A 13,392-nucleotide genomic window follows, 5' to 3' on the forward strand; every position below is an offset into this window, starting at 1 on the left:
CTCTTGTCATTGATTTGGAAGAAATGTTCGCCAACCTGCGCAAGATAAACTGCGCAAGGTAAAGTGCGTGTTCGGTGTCCCGTCCGGCAAGCTGCTGGGCTTCCCGGTGTCGTGAAGAGGGATCGAGGCCAACCCATAGAAGGTCAAGGAGATAGAGAAGATGAGCCCACCACAGAACCACAAGGAGATGCAGAAGCTTGCGGTCCGCGTAACTTCACTGGGGCCGTTCATCTCCAAGCTAGGCAAACGCGCCCTCCCGTTCTTCAAGATGATGAAGAAGAAGAAGGCTCGTTTGAATGGACTCCAGAGGCCGAGGCGGCCTTCCAAGACCTCAAGAGATACCTCACCAGCCCGCCAGTAATGGTAGCGCCTCTCCCTCTTGAGCCCCTAGTGCTTTACCTGGCCGCCACACCTCACTCAGCCAGCGCGACACTCATGGCGGTCCGGGAAGAGCATGCTGTTTCGGGTGTGCGGCTGATACGTCCATTTTGCATCATGTTTTCCTACTTCTATTTATCATGTTTTTATCCATAATAATGCTTTTTGGAGTAATTCTAATGCCTTTTGTCTCATAATATGCAAGGTATACACAAAGAGGGAGAATTTCGGCAGCTGGAAATCTGGACCTGGAAAAGCTACGTCAAGCTACCTATTCTGCACAACTCCAAACAAGCTGAAACTTCACAGAGAATTTTTACGGAATATATGAAGAATATTGGAGCAAATAAGTACTAGAGGAGGCCCACTTGGGCGCGCCACGGAGCCCAGGCGTGCCCTGGTGGGTTGTTCTCACCCAGGCCACCTACGGTGCCCATCTTCTGGTATACTTCATTTTGACCTAGAAAAAATAATAAGAGGACTTTCGGGACGGAGCACCGTTGTCTCGAGGGCAGGAGCACTTTTTCCCTCCGGCGGAGCGATTCCGCCGGGGGAACTTCCCTCCCAGAGGGGGAAATCATCGTCCTCATCATCACCAACAACTCTCTCATCTTGGGGAGGGAAATATTCATCAACATCTTCAACACCACCATCTCATCTCAAATCCTAGTTCATCTCTTGTGTTCAATCTTGTTACCGGAACTATATATTGGTGCTTGTGGGTGACTAGTAGTGTTGATTACATCTTGTAGTTGATTACTATATGGTTTATTTGGTGGAAGATTATATGTTCAGATCCAATATGCTATTTAATACCCCTCTGATCTTGAGCATGATTATCATTTGTGAGTAGTTACTTTTGTTCTTGAGGTCATGGTGGAAATCATGTTGCAAGTAATCATGTGAACATGATATGTGTTTGATATTTTGATAGTATGTATGTTGTGATTCCCCTAGTTTCGTCATGTGAACGTCGACTACATGACACTTTGCCATATTTGGACTTAAGGGAATGCATTGTGGACTAGCAATTAGATGATGGATTGCGAGAGTGACAGAAGCTTAAACCCCAGTTTATGAATTACTCCGTAAGGGATCGATTGGATCCAAAAGATTAATGCTATGGTTAGAATTTATTCTTAATACTTTTCTCGTAGTTGCGGATGCTTGCGGGAGGGTTAATCATAAGTAGGAGGTTTGTTCAAGTAAGAACAACACCTAAGCACCGGTCCACCCACATATCAAATTATCAAAGTAGCGAAGAAAAATCAAACCAACATGGTGAAAGTGACTAGATGAAAATCCCGTGTACCTTCAAGAACGCTTTGCTTATCATAAGAAACCGTTTTGGCCTGTCCTTTGCCTCAAAAGGATTGGGCTACCTTGCTACAATTTTTCTACTATTATCATTACTTGCTCATTACAAATTATCTTGCTATCAAACTACTCTATTACTTACAATTTCAACACTTGCAGACATTACCTTGCTGGAAACCACTTGTCATTCCCTTTTGCTCCTCATTGGGTTCGACACTCTTACTTATAGAAAAGAGATACAATTGATCCCCTATACTTGTGGGTCATCAAGGCTATTTTCTCGCGCCGTTGCCTGGGAGTGAAGCGCCTTTGGTAAGTGGAATCTGGTAAGGAAACATTTATATAGTGTGCTGAAATTTATTGTCACTTTTTACTATGGAAAACGATCCTTTGAGGGTTTTGTTCGGGGTATCTTCACCTCGACCGGAACCACAATTAGCTACCCCTCAACCTACTGCACCTACTGAAAATATTAAATATGAAATTCCTTCGGGTATGATAGAACAACTGCTAGCTAATCCTTATGCAGGAGATGGAACCGAACATCCTGATATGCACTTGATATATGTGGAACAAATTTGTGGATTGTTTAAGCTTGGAGGTTTACCCAGAGATGAAGTAAAGAAGAAGATTTTCCCTTTATCTTTGAAGGGAAAAGCATTGGCATGGTATAGGCTCTGCGATGATATTGGATCCTGGAATTGGAATCGATTGAAATTGGAGTTCCATCAAATTTCTTATCCTATGCATGTAGTTCATCATGATCGGAATTATATATATAATTTTTGGCCTTGTGAAGGAGAAAGTATTGCTCTAGCTTGGGGGAGGCTGAAGTCAATGTTACACTCATGCCCCAATCATGGGCTCTCAAGAGAAATTATTATCCAAAAATTGTATGCTTGGCTTTCTCGTAATGATCAAACCATGCTTGATACTGATAACCCACAAGTATAGGGGATCATTTGTAGCCTTCTTTGATAAATCAGAGTGTCGAACCCAACCAGGAGCTAAAGGCAGAACAAATATTCCCTCAAGCTCTATCGACCACCAATACAACTCTACGCCCACTTGACGTTTGCTTTACCGAAAACAAGTACGAAATTATTTTGTAGGTGTGATGCTAGAACTACTTTGCAAGAATAAAACTAGAATTACTTTGCAAGATAATAAAATTTAGGTGATTAGTAAAAGGGTTTGTGTCAACAAGAAAGTTTTTTGTCCCTAGGCAATCGATAATAAGTACCGGTAATCATTCTTGTAATTTTATATGAGGGAGAGGCATGAGCTAACATACTTTCTCTACTTGTATCATATGCACTTATGATTGGACCCCTAGCAAGCATCCGCAACTACTAAAGATCATTAAGGTCATGAAACCCAACCATAGCATTAAGTATCAAGTCCTCTTTACTCCCATACGTCATACCCCACTTACTTCGGTTTAAGCTTCTGTCACTCTCGCAACCCACCATAAGCGAACCATGAACATATTGCAACACCCTATAGTGGGGCCCCTCATGTTTGCGCGAGAACGGAGGGAACCATAGGACAACACCATAAATAAAATATACAATCATACCAACCAAGATCACGATTAACCCACAGGACAAAACAGATCTACTCAAACATCATAGGATAACCATAGATCACTGGGAAATAATATATGGAGTTGAGCACCATGTTTAAGTAGAGATTACAGCGGGGAGAAGAGGTGTTACACCGCTGCATAGAGGGGGAGAATGTTGGTGTTGACGGTAACAAGATTCTTGATGTAGATCGTCGTCCTGATCGTTTCCCTGGTGGCACTCCAGCGCCACCAGAAGCGAGGGGGAGAGAGCCCCTACTTCTTCTTCATCCTTGGCCTCCCCCCTAGATGGGGAGGAGAGTTCCCCCTCTGGTCCATGGCCTCGATGGTGATGGAGGGGCGGGATCCACTCTGATATTGGATCTCCCTCTCTGTTCTCTTCTGTTTCGCGTACCCCAGATCTGGCCGAAAACCGTTTCTTATATTCCCGGAGATCCGTAACTCCGATTGCGTTGAGATTTTAACACGATTTTTTTTCTGGATATAAGCTTCCTTGCGCCCAAAGTAGAGCTCCAACCGACGTACGAGGTGAGCACAACCCACCACCACGTGCCTGGCTCAGGGTGGTGCGCTGGTGTCTTGTGCCCTGTGTGGGCCTCCGTTTGTGGTGATTCCAACTCCCAAAAATCACATATATTCCAAAATAATTCTCCGTAAAAATTTATTGCATTTGGACTTCGTTTGATATGGATACTTTGTGATAGAAAAAACATGCAAAAACAAGAACTGGCACTGGGCACTGGATCAATAGGTTAGTCCAATAAATCATATAAAAAGTTTCCAAAAGTATGTAAAAGTTGTATAATATTGGCATGAAACAATAAAAAATTATAGATACGATGGAGAAGTATCAAATACTTCTTGTATTGGCTCTTTTATGAAGAAGACTATTGAATTCCGGTGGGATCTTTTGGAATAATTAAATGCCACTCTGAAGATTGGGAACTAGATGAAGGTAAAGAGTCAGGTATTAAACTTAAGTATGATCGTGTTAAATCTTTTATGAATACCGATGCTTTTCAAAAATTTAGCACCAAATATGGACTTAACTCTGAGATAGTAGCTTCCTTTTGTGAATCATTTTCTACTCATGTTGATCTACCTAAAGAGAAGTGGTTTAAATATCACCTACCTATTAAAAAAGAAATTAAAGAACCGATACGAGTTAAAGAACAAACTATAATTTGTAATGTAGATTCAGTTGTTCCTACTGCTTATATTGAGAAACCACCTTTCCCTGTTAGGATAAAGGAACATGCTAAAGTTTCAACTGTGGTCAACAAAAGCTATATTAGAACACCTAAACCTGATGAACAAATTAAAGTAGAACCTACTATTACTATGGTTAAGGATCTCTTGGAATAAAATGTAGATGGACCTGTTATTTACTTCTGTGAAGAAGTTGCTAGAATTGTCAAACCTGATAAAAAGGATAAACATAGACCTGTTGTTGGCATGCCCGTTGTCTCAGTTAAAATAGGAGATCACTGTTATCATGGTTTATGTGACATAGGTGCTAGTGTGAGTGCTATTCCTTATTCCTTGTATCAAGAAATTATGAAAGACATAGCACCCGCAGAGATAGAAGACATAGATGTTACTATCAAACTTGCTAATAGAGACACTATATCACCAATTGGGACTGTTAGAGATGTTGAAGTGTTGTGTGGGAAAATAAAATACCCTACTGATATTCTTGTTCTTGGTTCCCCACAAGATGACTTCTGTCCCATTATCTTTGGTAGACCTTTCTTGAACACCGTTAATGCTAGAATAGACTATGAGAAACAAACTGTCAGTGTTAGTTTTGGTGATGAGTCTCATGAGTTTAATTTTTCCAAGTTTAGTATAAAACTTCATGAAAAAGAATGGGACATTTACATCTATGCCCTTAACTCGAACCCACTACTCAGTTTTGCCCCTAATTTTTAGGTATGCTCAGTTTTGCCCCTCCGCCGTTAGTTTCACTTATAGAAATGCCCTTCTCTGCCGTTACCGTCCGGTCAAAGGTCTTTGACCGTCCTGAAAAAATAGCAAAAAAATCAAAAAAATATGAAATTTGGTGGGATCGAAGATAGTCATGTCCGCAAGGCGCGTGCACATTTTCATGCCGTTCGGACACTCCAGGAGCTCGTGTCAAAGGAGAACATAAATTTTGTACGCATGCGAGCAGTAAATTCAAAAAAAATAGAAAAAAAATCAAAAAAATATGAAATTTCGTGGGACTCAAGATATTCAGGTGCGCAAGATGTGTGCACGTTTTTGTTGTGTTTGGACATTGTAGGAGCTCGTGGAGAAAAAAACAAATTTTAGCTCAAAAAAACTTTGAAAAAATGCACTATTTTGTTTTTTTTTCTCTAGAGAGCCCCGTATGTCATTTGATCACCAAAACTTGCAAGCACTTTGTGCACTCAAGCCTCTTTGACGCCAAATAAATTCAAATTTTTTTGAACTTTTTTGCTATTTTTTTCGAATTTACTGTTCATAGGCATAAATTATTTTTGTTTTCCTTTGCCACGAGCTCCCGGAGTGTCCAACCAACACAAAAATGTGCACGCGCCTTGCGGACATGACTATCTTCGATCCCACCAAATTTCATATTTTTTTGATTTTTTTTGCTATTTTTTTCTGGATGGTCAAAGTACTTTGACCGGACGGTAACGGCGCAAAAGGGCATTTCTATAAGTGACACTAACGGTGGAGGGGCAAAACTGAGCATACCTGAAAATTAGGGGCAAAACTGAGTAGTGGGTTCGAGTTAGGGGCAGAACTGGAATTGGCCCAAAAAGAATTGCCTAGTAAAGATGAATTAATTGGTCTTGCTTCTATTGTTGTGCCTTCTACTGATCCACTAGAACGATATTTGCTAGACCATGAAAATGATTTACACATGCATGAAAGAAATAAAATAGACAAGATTTTCTTTCAACAACGTCCTCTGCTTAAACACAATTTTCCTATTGAAACTCTAGGAGGTCCTCCTCCACCTAAAGGTGATCCTGTGTTTGAGTTAAAACAATTGCCAGACTCTTTGAAATATGCTTATCTTGACGAAAAGAAGATATATCCCGTTATTATTAGTACTAACCTTTCAGAACATGAAGAAGAAAGATTATTGGAAGTTCTAAGGAAGCACTGAGCTGCTATTGGATATACTCTTGATGATTTAAAGGGCATTAGTCCCACTCTATGTAAGCACAAGATTAATATGGAACATAATGCTAAACCCGTTGTTGATCACCAACGTCGGTTAAATCCAAAAATGAAGTAAGTGGTAAGAACGGAAATCTTAAAACTTCTGGAAGCAAGTATAATCTATCATATAGCTGAGAGTAGATGGGTAAGTCCTGTTCACTGTGTCCCTAAAAAAGGGAGATATTACTGTTGTTCCTAATGATAAGAATGAACTTATTCTACAAAGAATTGTTACAGGCTATAGAATGATAATTGACTTTAGAAAATTAAACAAAGCAACTAGAAAAGAACATTGCCCTCTGCCTTTTACCGATCAAATTCTAGAAAGATTATCTAAGCACACACATTTTTTGCTTGCTTGATGAATATTCCATTTTTCACAAATACCTGTTTCTCAACCTGTTCAAGAGAAAGGCCACTTTTACTTGTCCCTTTGGAACTTATGCTTATAGACGTATGCCTTTCGGTTTATGCAATGCACCTACTACCTTTCAAAGATGTATGACTGCTATATTCTCTGACTATTGTGAAAAGATTGTTGAGGTTTTCATGGATGATTTCTCTGTTTATGGGAAGTCGTTTGATGATTGTTTAAGCAACCTTGATCGAGTTTTGCAAAGATGTGAACAAACAAATCTTGTCTTGAATTGGGAAAAGTGCCACTTTATGGTTAATGAAGGCATTATCTTGGGTCATAAAATTTCTGAAAGAGGTATTGAAGTGGACAAAGCTAAGGTTGATGCAATTGAGAAAATGCCATGTCCTAAAGATATCAAAGGTATTCGTAGTTTCCTAGGTCATGCTGGTTTCTATAGGAGATTTATCAAAGTCTTTTCTAAAATTTTAGGCGTCTTACGAGTCTTTTGCAAAAGGATATTCCTTTTGTTTTTTATGATGATTGTTTAGAAGCCTGTGAAACACTTAAGAAAGCCTTAATTTCTGCACCTATTGTTCAACAACCTGATTGGAACTTGCCTTTTGAAATTATGTGTGATGCTAGTGATTATGCTGTTGGTGTTGTTCTAAGACAAAGAGTTAAAAAGAAACTGAATGTTATTCATTACGCTAGTAAAACTCTAGACAATTCTCAACCAAATTATGCTACTACTAAAAAAGAATTCTTAGCAGTGGTGTTTGCTTGTGATAAATTTAGACCTTACATTGTTGATTCAAAAGTAATTGTTCACACCGATCACGCTGCTATTAAATATCTTATGGAAAAGAAAAATGTTAAACCTAGACTTATTCGATGGGTTCTCTTGCTACAAGAATTTGATTTACATATCACTAATAGAAAAGGAGCTGAGAACTCCGTAGCTGATAACTTGTCTAGGCTTGAAAATGTGCCTGATGACCCACTACCTATTGATGATAGTTTTCTTGATGAGCAGCTAGCTGCAATAAATGTTGCTCACAACACTCCTTGGTATGCTGACTATGCTAATTACATTGTTGCTAAATATTTACCACCTAGTTTTACATATCAACAAAAGAAAAAAATCTTCTATGATTTAAGACATTACTTTTGGGATGACTCACATCTTTATAAAGGAGTAGATGGTATTATTAGATGTTGTGTACCTGAGCATGAACAGGGACAAATCCTACTGAAATGTCACTCCGAAGCTTATGGAGGGCATCATGCTGGAGATAGAACTGCTCACAAGGTATTGCAATCTGGATTTTATTGGCCTACTCTCTTCAAGGATGCCCGTAAGTTCGTCTTATCTTGTGATGAATGCCAAAGAATAGGTAATATCGATAAGCATCAAGAAATGCCTATGAATTATTCACTTGCTGTTGAACCATTTGATGTTTGGGGATTTGATTACATGGGACCTTTTCCTTCCTCTAATGGGTATACACATATTTTGGTTGTTGTTGATTGTGTTACTAAATGATAGAAGCTATTCCAACCAGTAGTGCTAATCACAACACTTCTATTAAAATGCTTAAGCAAGTTATTTTCCCAAGGTTTGGAGTCCCTAAATATTTAATGACTGATGGTGGTTCACACTTTATTCATGGTGCTTCCCGTAAAATGCTTGCCAAGTATGATGTTAACCATAGAATTGCATCACCTTATCATCCTCAGTCTAGTGGTCAAGTTGAACTTAGCAATAGAGAAATAAAGTTAATTTTGCAAAAGACTGTCAATAGGTCCAGGAAGAATTGGTCTAAAAAATTAGATAATGCACTTTGGGCTTATAGAACAGCATATAAAAATCCCATGGGCATGTCTCCTTATAAAATGGTTTATGGAAAAGCTTGTCATTTGCCTCTTGAATTAGAACATAAAGCATATTGGGTAATCAAAGAACTCAACTATGATTTCAAACTTGCTGGTGAAAAGAGGTTATTTGGTATTATCTCATTAGATGAATGGAGAACCCAAGCTTATGAAAATGCCAAGTTGTTTAAAGAAAAAGTCAAAAGATGGCATGATAAGAGAATCCAAAAGCATGAGTTTAAAGTTGGAGAATATGTTCTTTTGTACAACTCTCGTTTCAGATTCTTTGCAGGAAAAATCCTCTCAAAATGGGAAGGCCCCTATGTCATCGAGGAGGTTTATCGTTCTGGAGCCATCAAAATAAATAATTCCTAAGGTACTAACCCGAAGGTTGTTAATGGGCAACGAATAAAACATTATATCTCAGGTACGCCCATTAATGTTGAAAGTAATATTATCCAAACTATGACACCGGAAGAAAATATAAAAGAGTTTGTAACGCCCCGAGTCCGATGCGCCAGGTGTCTTCAAGTTATTCACTGTTGTTCCCATGTCATTTTCTTGCGTGTTGCATTTTTCCATGTCATCATGTGCATTGCATCCTCATGTTTTCGAAACATGCATCCGGTCATTATCCCTGTTGTCCGTTTCGGCATCTGACACTCTCACATGCACCCGTCACCCCTCTCAGATCTTATTTCGTGAGTGGGATAAAACCTTCTCGGAATGGGCCAAGATTTGTCGAGTGGCCTTGGTATATCACCGGTAGACCGCCTGTCAAATTTCGTTCCATTTGGAGGTCGTTTGATGCCCCAACAGTTAACCGCGTTAATCGTCACACCCCTTCTGTTTGCAGCCCAACACCCGTCCACAACAGCCCACTAGCCCATCTAAACACCCTCATGCTCTCCATTGTTGGATCATGATCGTGTGCGCGAAAACTGCACCTCATTTGGCCTCTCCTAGCTCCCTCTACCTATAAATTAGTCCCCTCCCTCGAAATTTCGGGCGAAACCCTAGCCTTCTTCCTTCTCCGCGCGCCGGACATGTCCATCCTGCCCCCTCAGCGAATCAGGGAGCGCCACGTCAGCCCCAGCCGCCTCCCGCCATCACGGGCCCACAGGGCCCAGATCCATCCCTCCTGGCCTGGGTCGCCGCGCCGCCGCCTCCCACGGGCGCCCGAGCCCCGCAGCTGGTTGCGCCGTCCCGCACCGCCTCCTCGCCGCCTCGACGTCCGCCCCAGTGCCGCCGTCCAACCGCACCACCGCCGCCTCACCGTCGCCTCGAACCACCACCGCCACCCGAGCCTGCCGCGACCGCCTCCTCCTCGCTGGAGTGCGCCGCGTCGCCGCCCGGCCCTGTCGTCGACGGATCCGGGGGCCCACTCTCAGATCCGCCCATTCTCGCTCGCCGCCGTCCATCAGAGTCTGGCTAACCCCGGCCGCGCAGCCATCGCTCCTGCACCGAGCAGCTGCTCGGGATCGAGCTCGCACGCTCGCAAGCGTTGCTGGGCCGCACCGGTCATGGGCCCTGCGTGGGCCACCTCCTCCCCGACCCAGCTCCACCAGTGGCCTATCCCACCTTCTCGCCAGCCTGCCTCCCCGCGTCCTGGGCCGAGCCGAGTGGTGAGCGCCCTATAACCCACCGTGCGTAGTTTAGTTGTTTTACACTCGCTCTATTTTTTTCCTGAAAATTACTAAGTCCATGTTCTGCAGCATCATATGTGCATCTTGTGCTGTGTGCAACTTTGTGCATGTTGATCCGTTTGGATTGTTTGATATATCGAAATGTTCGTCTCTGAGTGCTCTAGATGCTAGTGTCATTTGCATGCATGTTACTGTTCATATTGATGCCTTAATCATTGTTGCAAAGTGCTAAATGATCTAACCGGCTGAGATTGTCATAACTTGTTGTTTTGTCTTTTTCATTGCATTTTGTGTGTCCATCTTTTGAGCATCATGTCTACATGCTTTAGGAGCATCTTCATGCCATCTTTTCAGTGGTACAATCCATGTATTTTTATGTGCCTTCTGGTGACTAGCACAAGCCTGTGAAGTGCGCTACTTGATGTTGCTGATTCCTGAGACTTGGAGATTTTTGCTAAGTCTGTAACTGTTACTTTGTGTTGTCATGTTAACTTGAAGCTACCATCAACTCCATGCATAATATGGATATGCCTAGTTGATATGTTTTGATGTCCATGTTGTGCTCTATCATGCCATGCCTTTTGATGCTTCATATATGTCCTGTAGCATATGCTTTAATGTTGTTGCTATTTTACACTTGCTGAAAATGTTACAACATTCAAACTTGTCTTGATGGTTCCCACTAGTCTATGAGTCACATGTATATTATGCCTGGAATTTATTTGCTCCTTGTTATGTGTAATTTGATGCCATGCCCTTGGTTGCCATATAACTTGCTGTAGCTTGTCGCTTTTTTGCTCTCAAGTTGCCATCATGCTAAATCTATCATCCTGTTAACATCATGTTCCTTTTTGCAAGCATCATAGTAATTACTCCATGCTTCATATGAACTTGTGCCCATGGACTAAGTTGAAGTATATCATGTCTAACACATGCCCATGTCTTTTGCATCATTATTAAAGTTGCTATGCTTGCTTTTATGTGCCTCCAAAGTCAGCATCATAATGTTATTGTTTGCATTCCAAGATTTCCTGTAAGTCTGAGAATCAGCTTATATCATGTTGCATCTTGTCTTGTTGATTGCCATTGATCTAGGACTCATATGTAGATGCTTAGTAATCATGTTTTTCCATGTTTAACCTGTAATTTAATGCCTTGCTTTTGTTTGTTATGTTCTTGCACTATATCATCTTTGTTTCATGCCTCCAACATGTCAACATGTTATTTCTGCTCATGCATATGCTCTGTTTTTCACTAAGTCATAATCTGTGTTGTTAAGTTGCTTTTTTGCATTGATCATCTTGAATTAATCTTGATGCCTATGAACCTGAACCTTAATGTTATTTTAAGCATGTTGTCTGTACTTTATGTGCATATCAAGTTTATGCCCAGATGATTTCTGTAGCATGTTGCTTCCTTGATTGCAAAGTGCTTAGTTGCTGTTTTGGGCAGATTGTGTTTGAAACTTGTATTGAGTGTATGTGTTGAACTGTGGCTCTGTTTGGAGCATGCTCTATATGAAACTTGCTTGGTTTTGCATGTAGTTTCATGTTACCTTGTTGCATCCATGTTTGGAGTGTGTTTGCATGATGCTTTTATGCATTTTGCATCGATGCCATGTGTAACTTGTTTTGCTCATATCTTCTAGGTCGTAGCTCTGAATAAACAAGCTTTATAAGTAACTTGACTAGAAAGACGTGTAGATCATCTTGGTGCTCTTTAACTTGATGATTAACAAATTCAACATTGTGTTTTAATCAGATCTGGACCAATTTCGAAATTTGCATATGGGGACTTACCAGAATTGTTATATGTTGTTTCAGGCCTCATTTAAACTTTGCTTGATGTGTTGTTCTTGTATGCATCATCTCTTGCCATGAGTAGCATCATGTTAGCCTTGTCATACATCATACTTGGTTGAGCATCATGTCATGTGTATGTGTTTGTGTGTTTACCATGTTATTTGCTTCTTTCCGGTTGTGCTCCTTCTCGATAGTTCTTGTTTCATTGTGATTGTGAGGATTCGTTCGTCTATGTGGCTTCATCTTCTTCATGGACTTCTTATTCCTAGCGGGATTACAGGCAAGATGACCGTCACCTTGGATCTCACTACTATCTTTGCTACGCTAGTTGTCTCATTGCTATTGCTATGTCGTACTACCTACCACTTGTTTATCAAGCCTCCCAAATTGCCATGATAGCCCCTAACCTTTTTACCCTTCCTAGAAAATCGTTGTTTGGCTATGTTACCGCTTTTGCTCAGCCCCTCTTATAGCGTTGCTAGTTGCAGGTGCAGTTGCAGGTTGTTTCATGTTGGGACATGGTTATCATGGGATATCACAATATCTCTTACTTAATTAATGCACATATATACTTGGTAAAGGGTGGAAGGCTCGGCCTTATGCCTCGTGTTTTGGTCCACTCTTACCACCCTAGTTTCTATCATACCGGTGTTATCTTCCTTGATTTTGCGTCCCTAACACGGTGAGGGGTTTATGGGCCCCTCTTGATAGTTCGCTATGGATAAAACTCTTCCAGCAAGGCCCAACATTGGTTTTACCATTTGCCTAATGACAACTAAAACTTGCATAGGGACTTGCCGGCCCCCGTGGACTTAATCAACAACCCGGGCCAATGCTCCTCATGACTGTTGGTCCAAACTCGAGCACCGTTCGGGACCGCCCCTAGGCAACTTGGGGTATTTGGTATATACCTGTATGCTTCGCTCATCTGGTGTACCCCGAGAACAAGATCACGCAACTCCTATCAGGCTAGGTCGGTGCATCGGGAGGTCTTGCTGGATTAGTTTTACCATTGTCGAAATGTCTTGTGCACCGGGATTCCGAGTCTGATCGGGTGTCCCACGATGGAGGATTGTGTTTCGCGGATCGTGAGCTTGTCATGGGCTAAGTTGGGACACCCCTGTAGGGTTTAAACTTTCGAGAGCCGTGCCCGCGGTTATGTGGCAGATTGGAATTTGTTAATATCCGGTTGCATAAGACTTGAAGTAAACTAAATTTAAAATACACCAACCACATTGC

Source organism: Triticum urartu, chromosome 2 (assembly GCF_003073215.2).
Source record: "Triticum urartu cultivar G1812 chromosome 2, Tu2.1, whole genome shotgun sequence".
In the NCBI taxonomy this organism is placed as follows: Eukaryota; Viridiplantae; Streptophyta; class Magnoliopsida; order Poales; family Poaceae; genus Triticum; species Triticum urartu.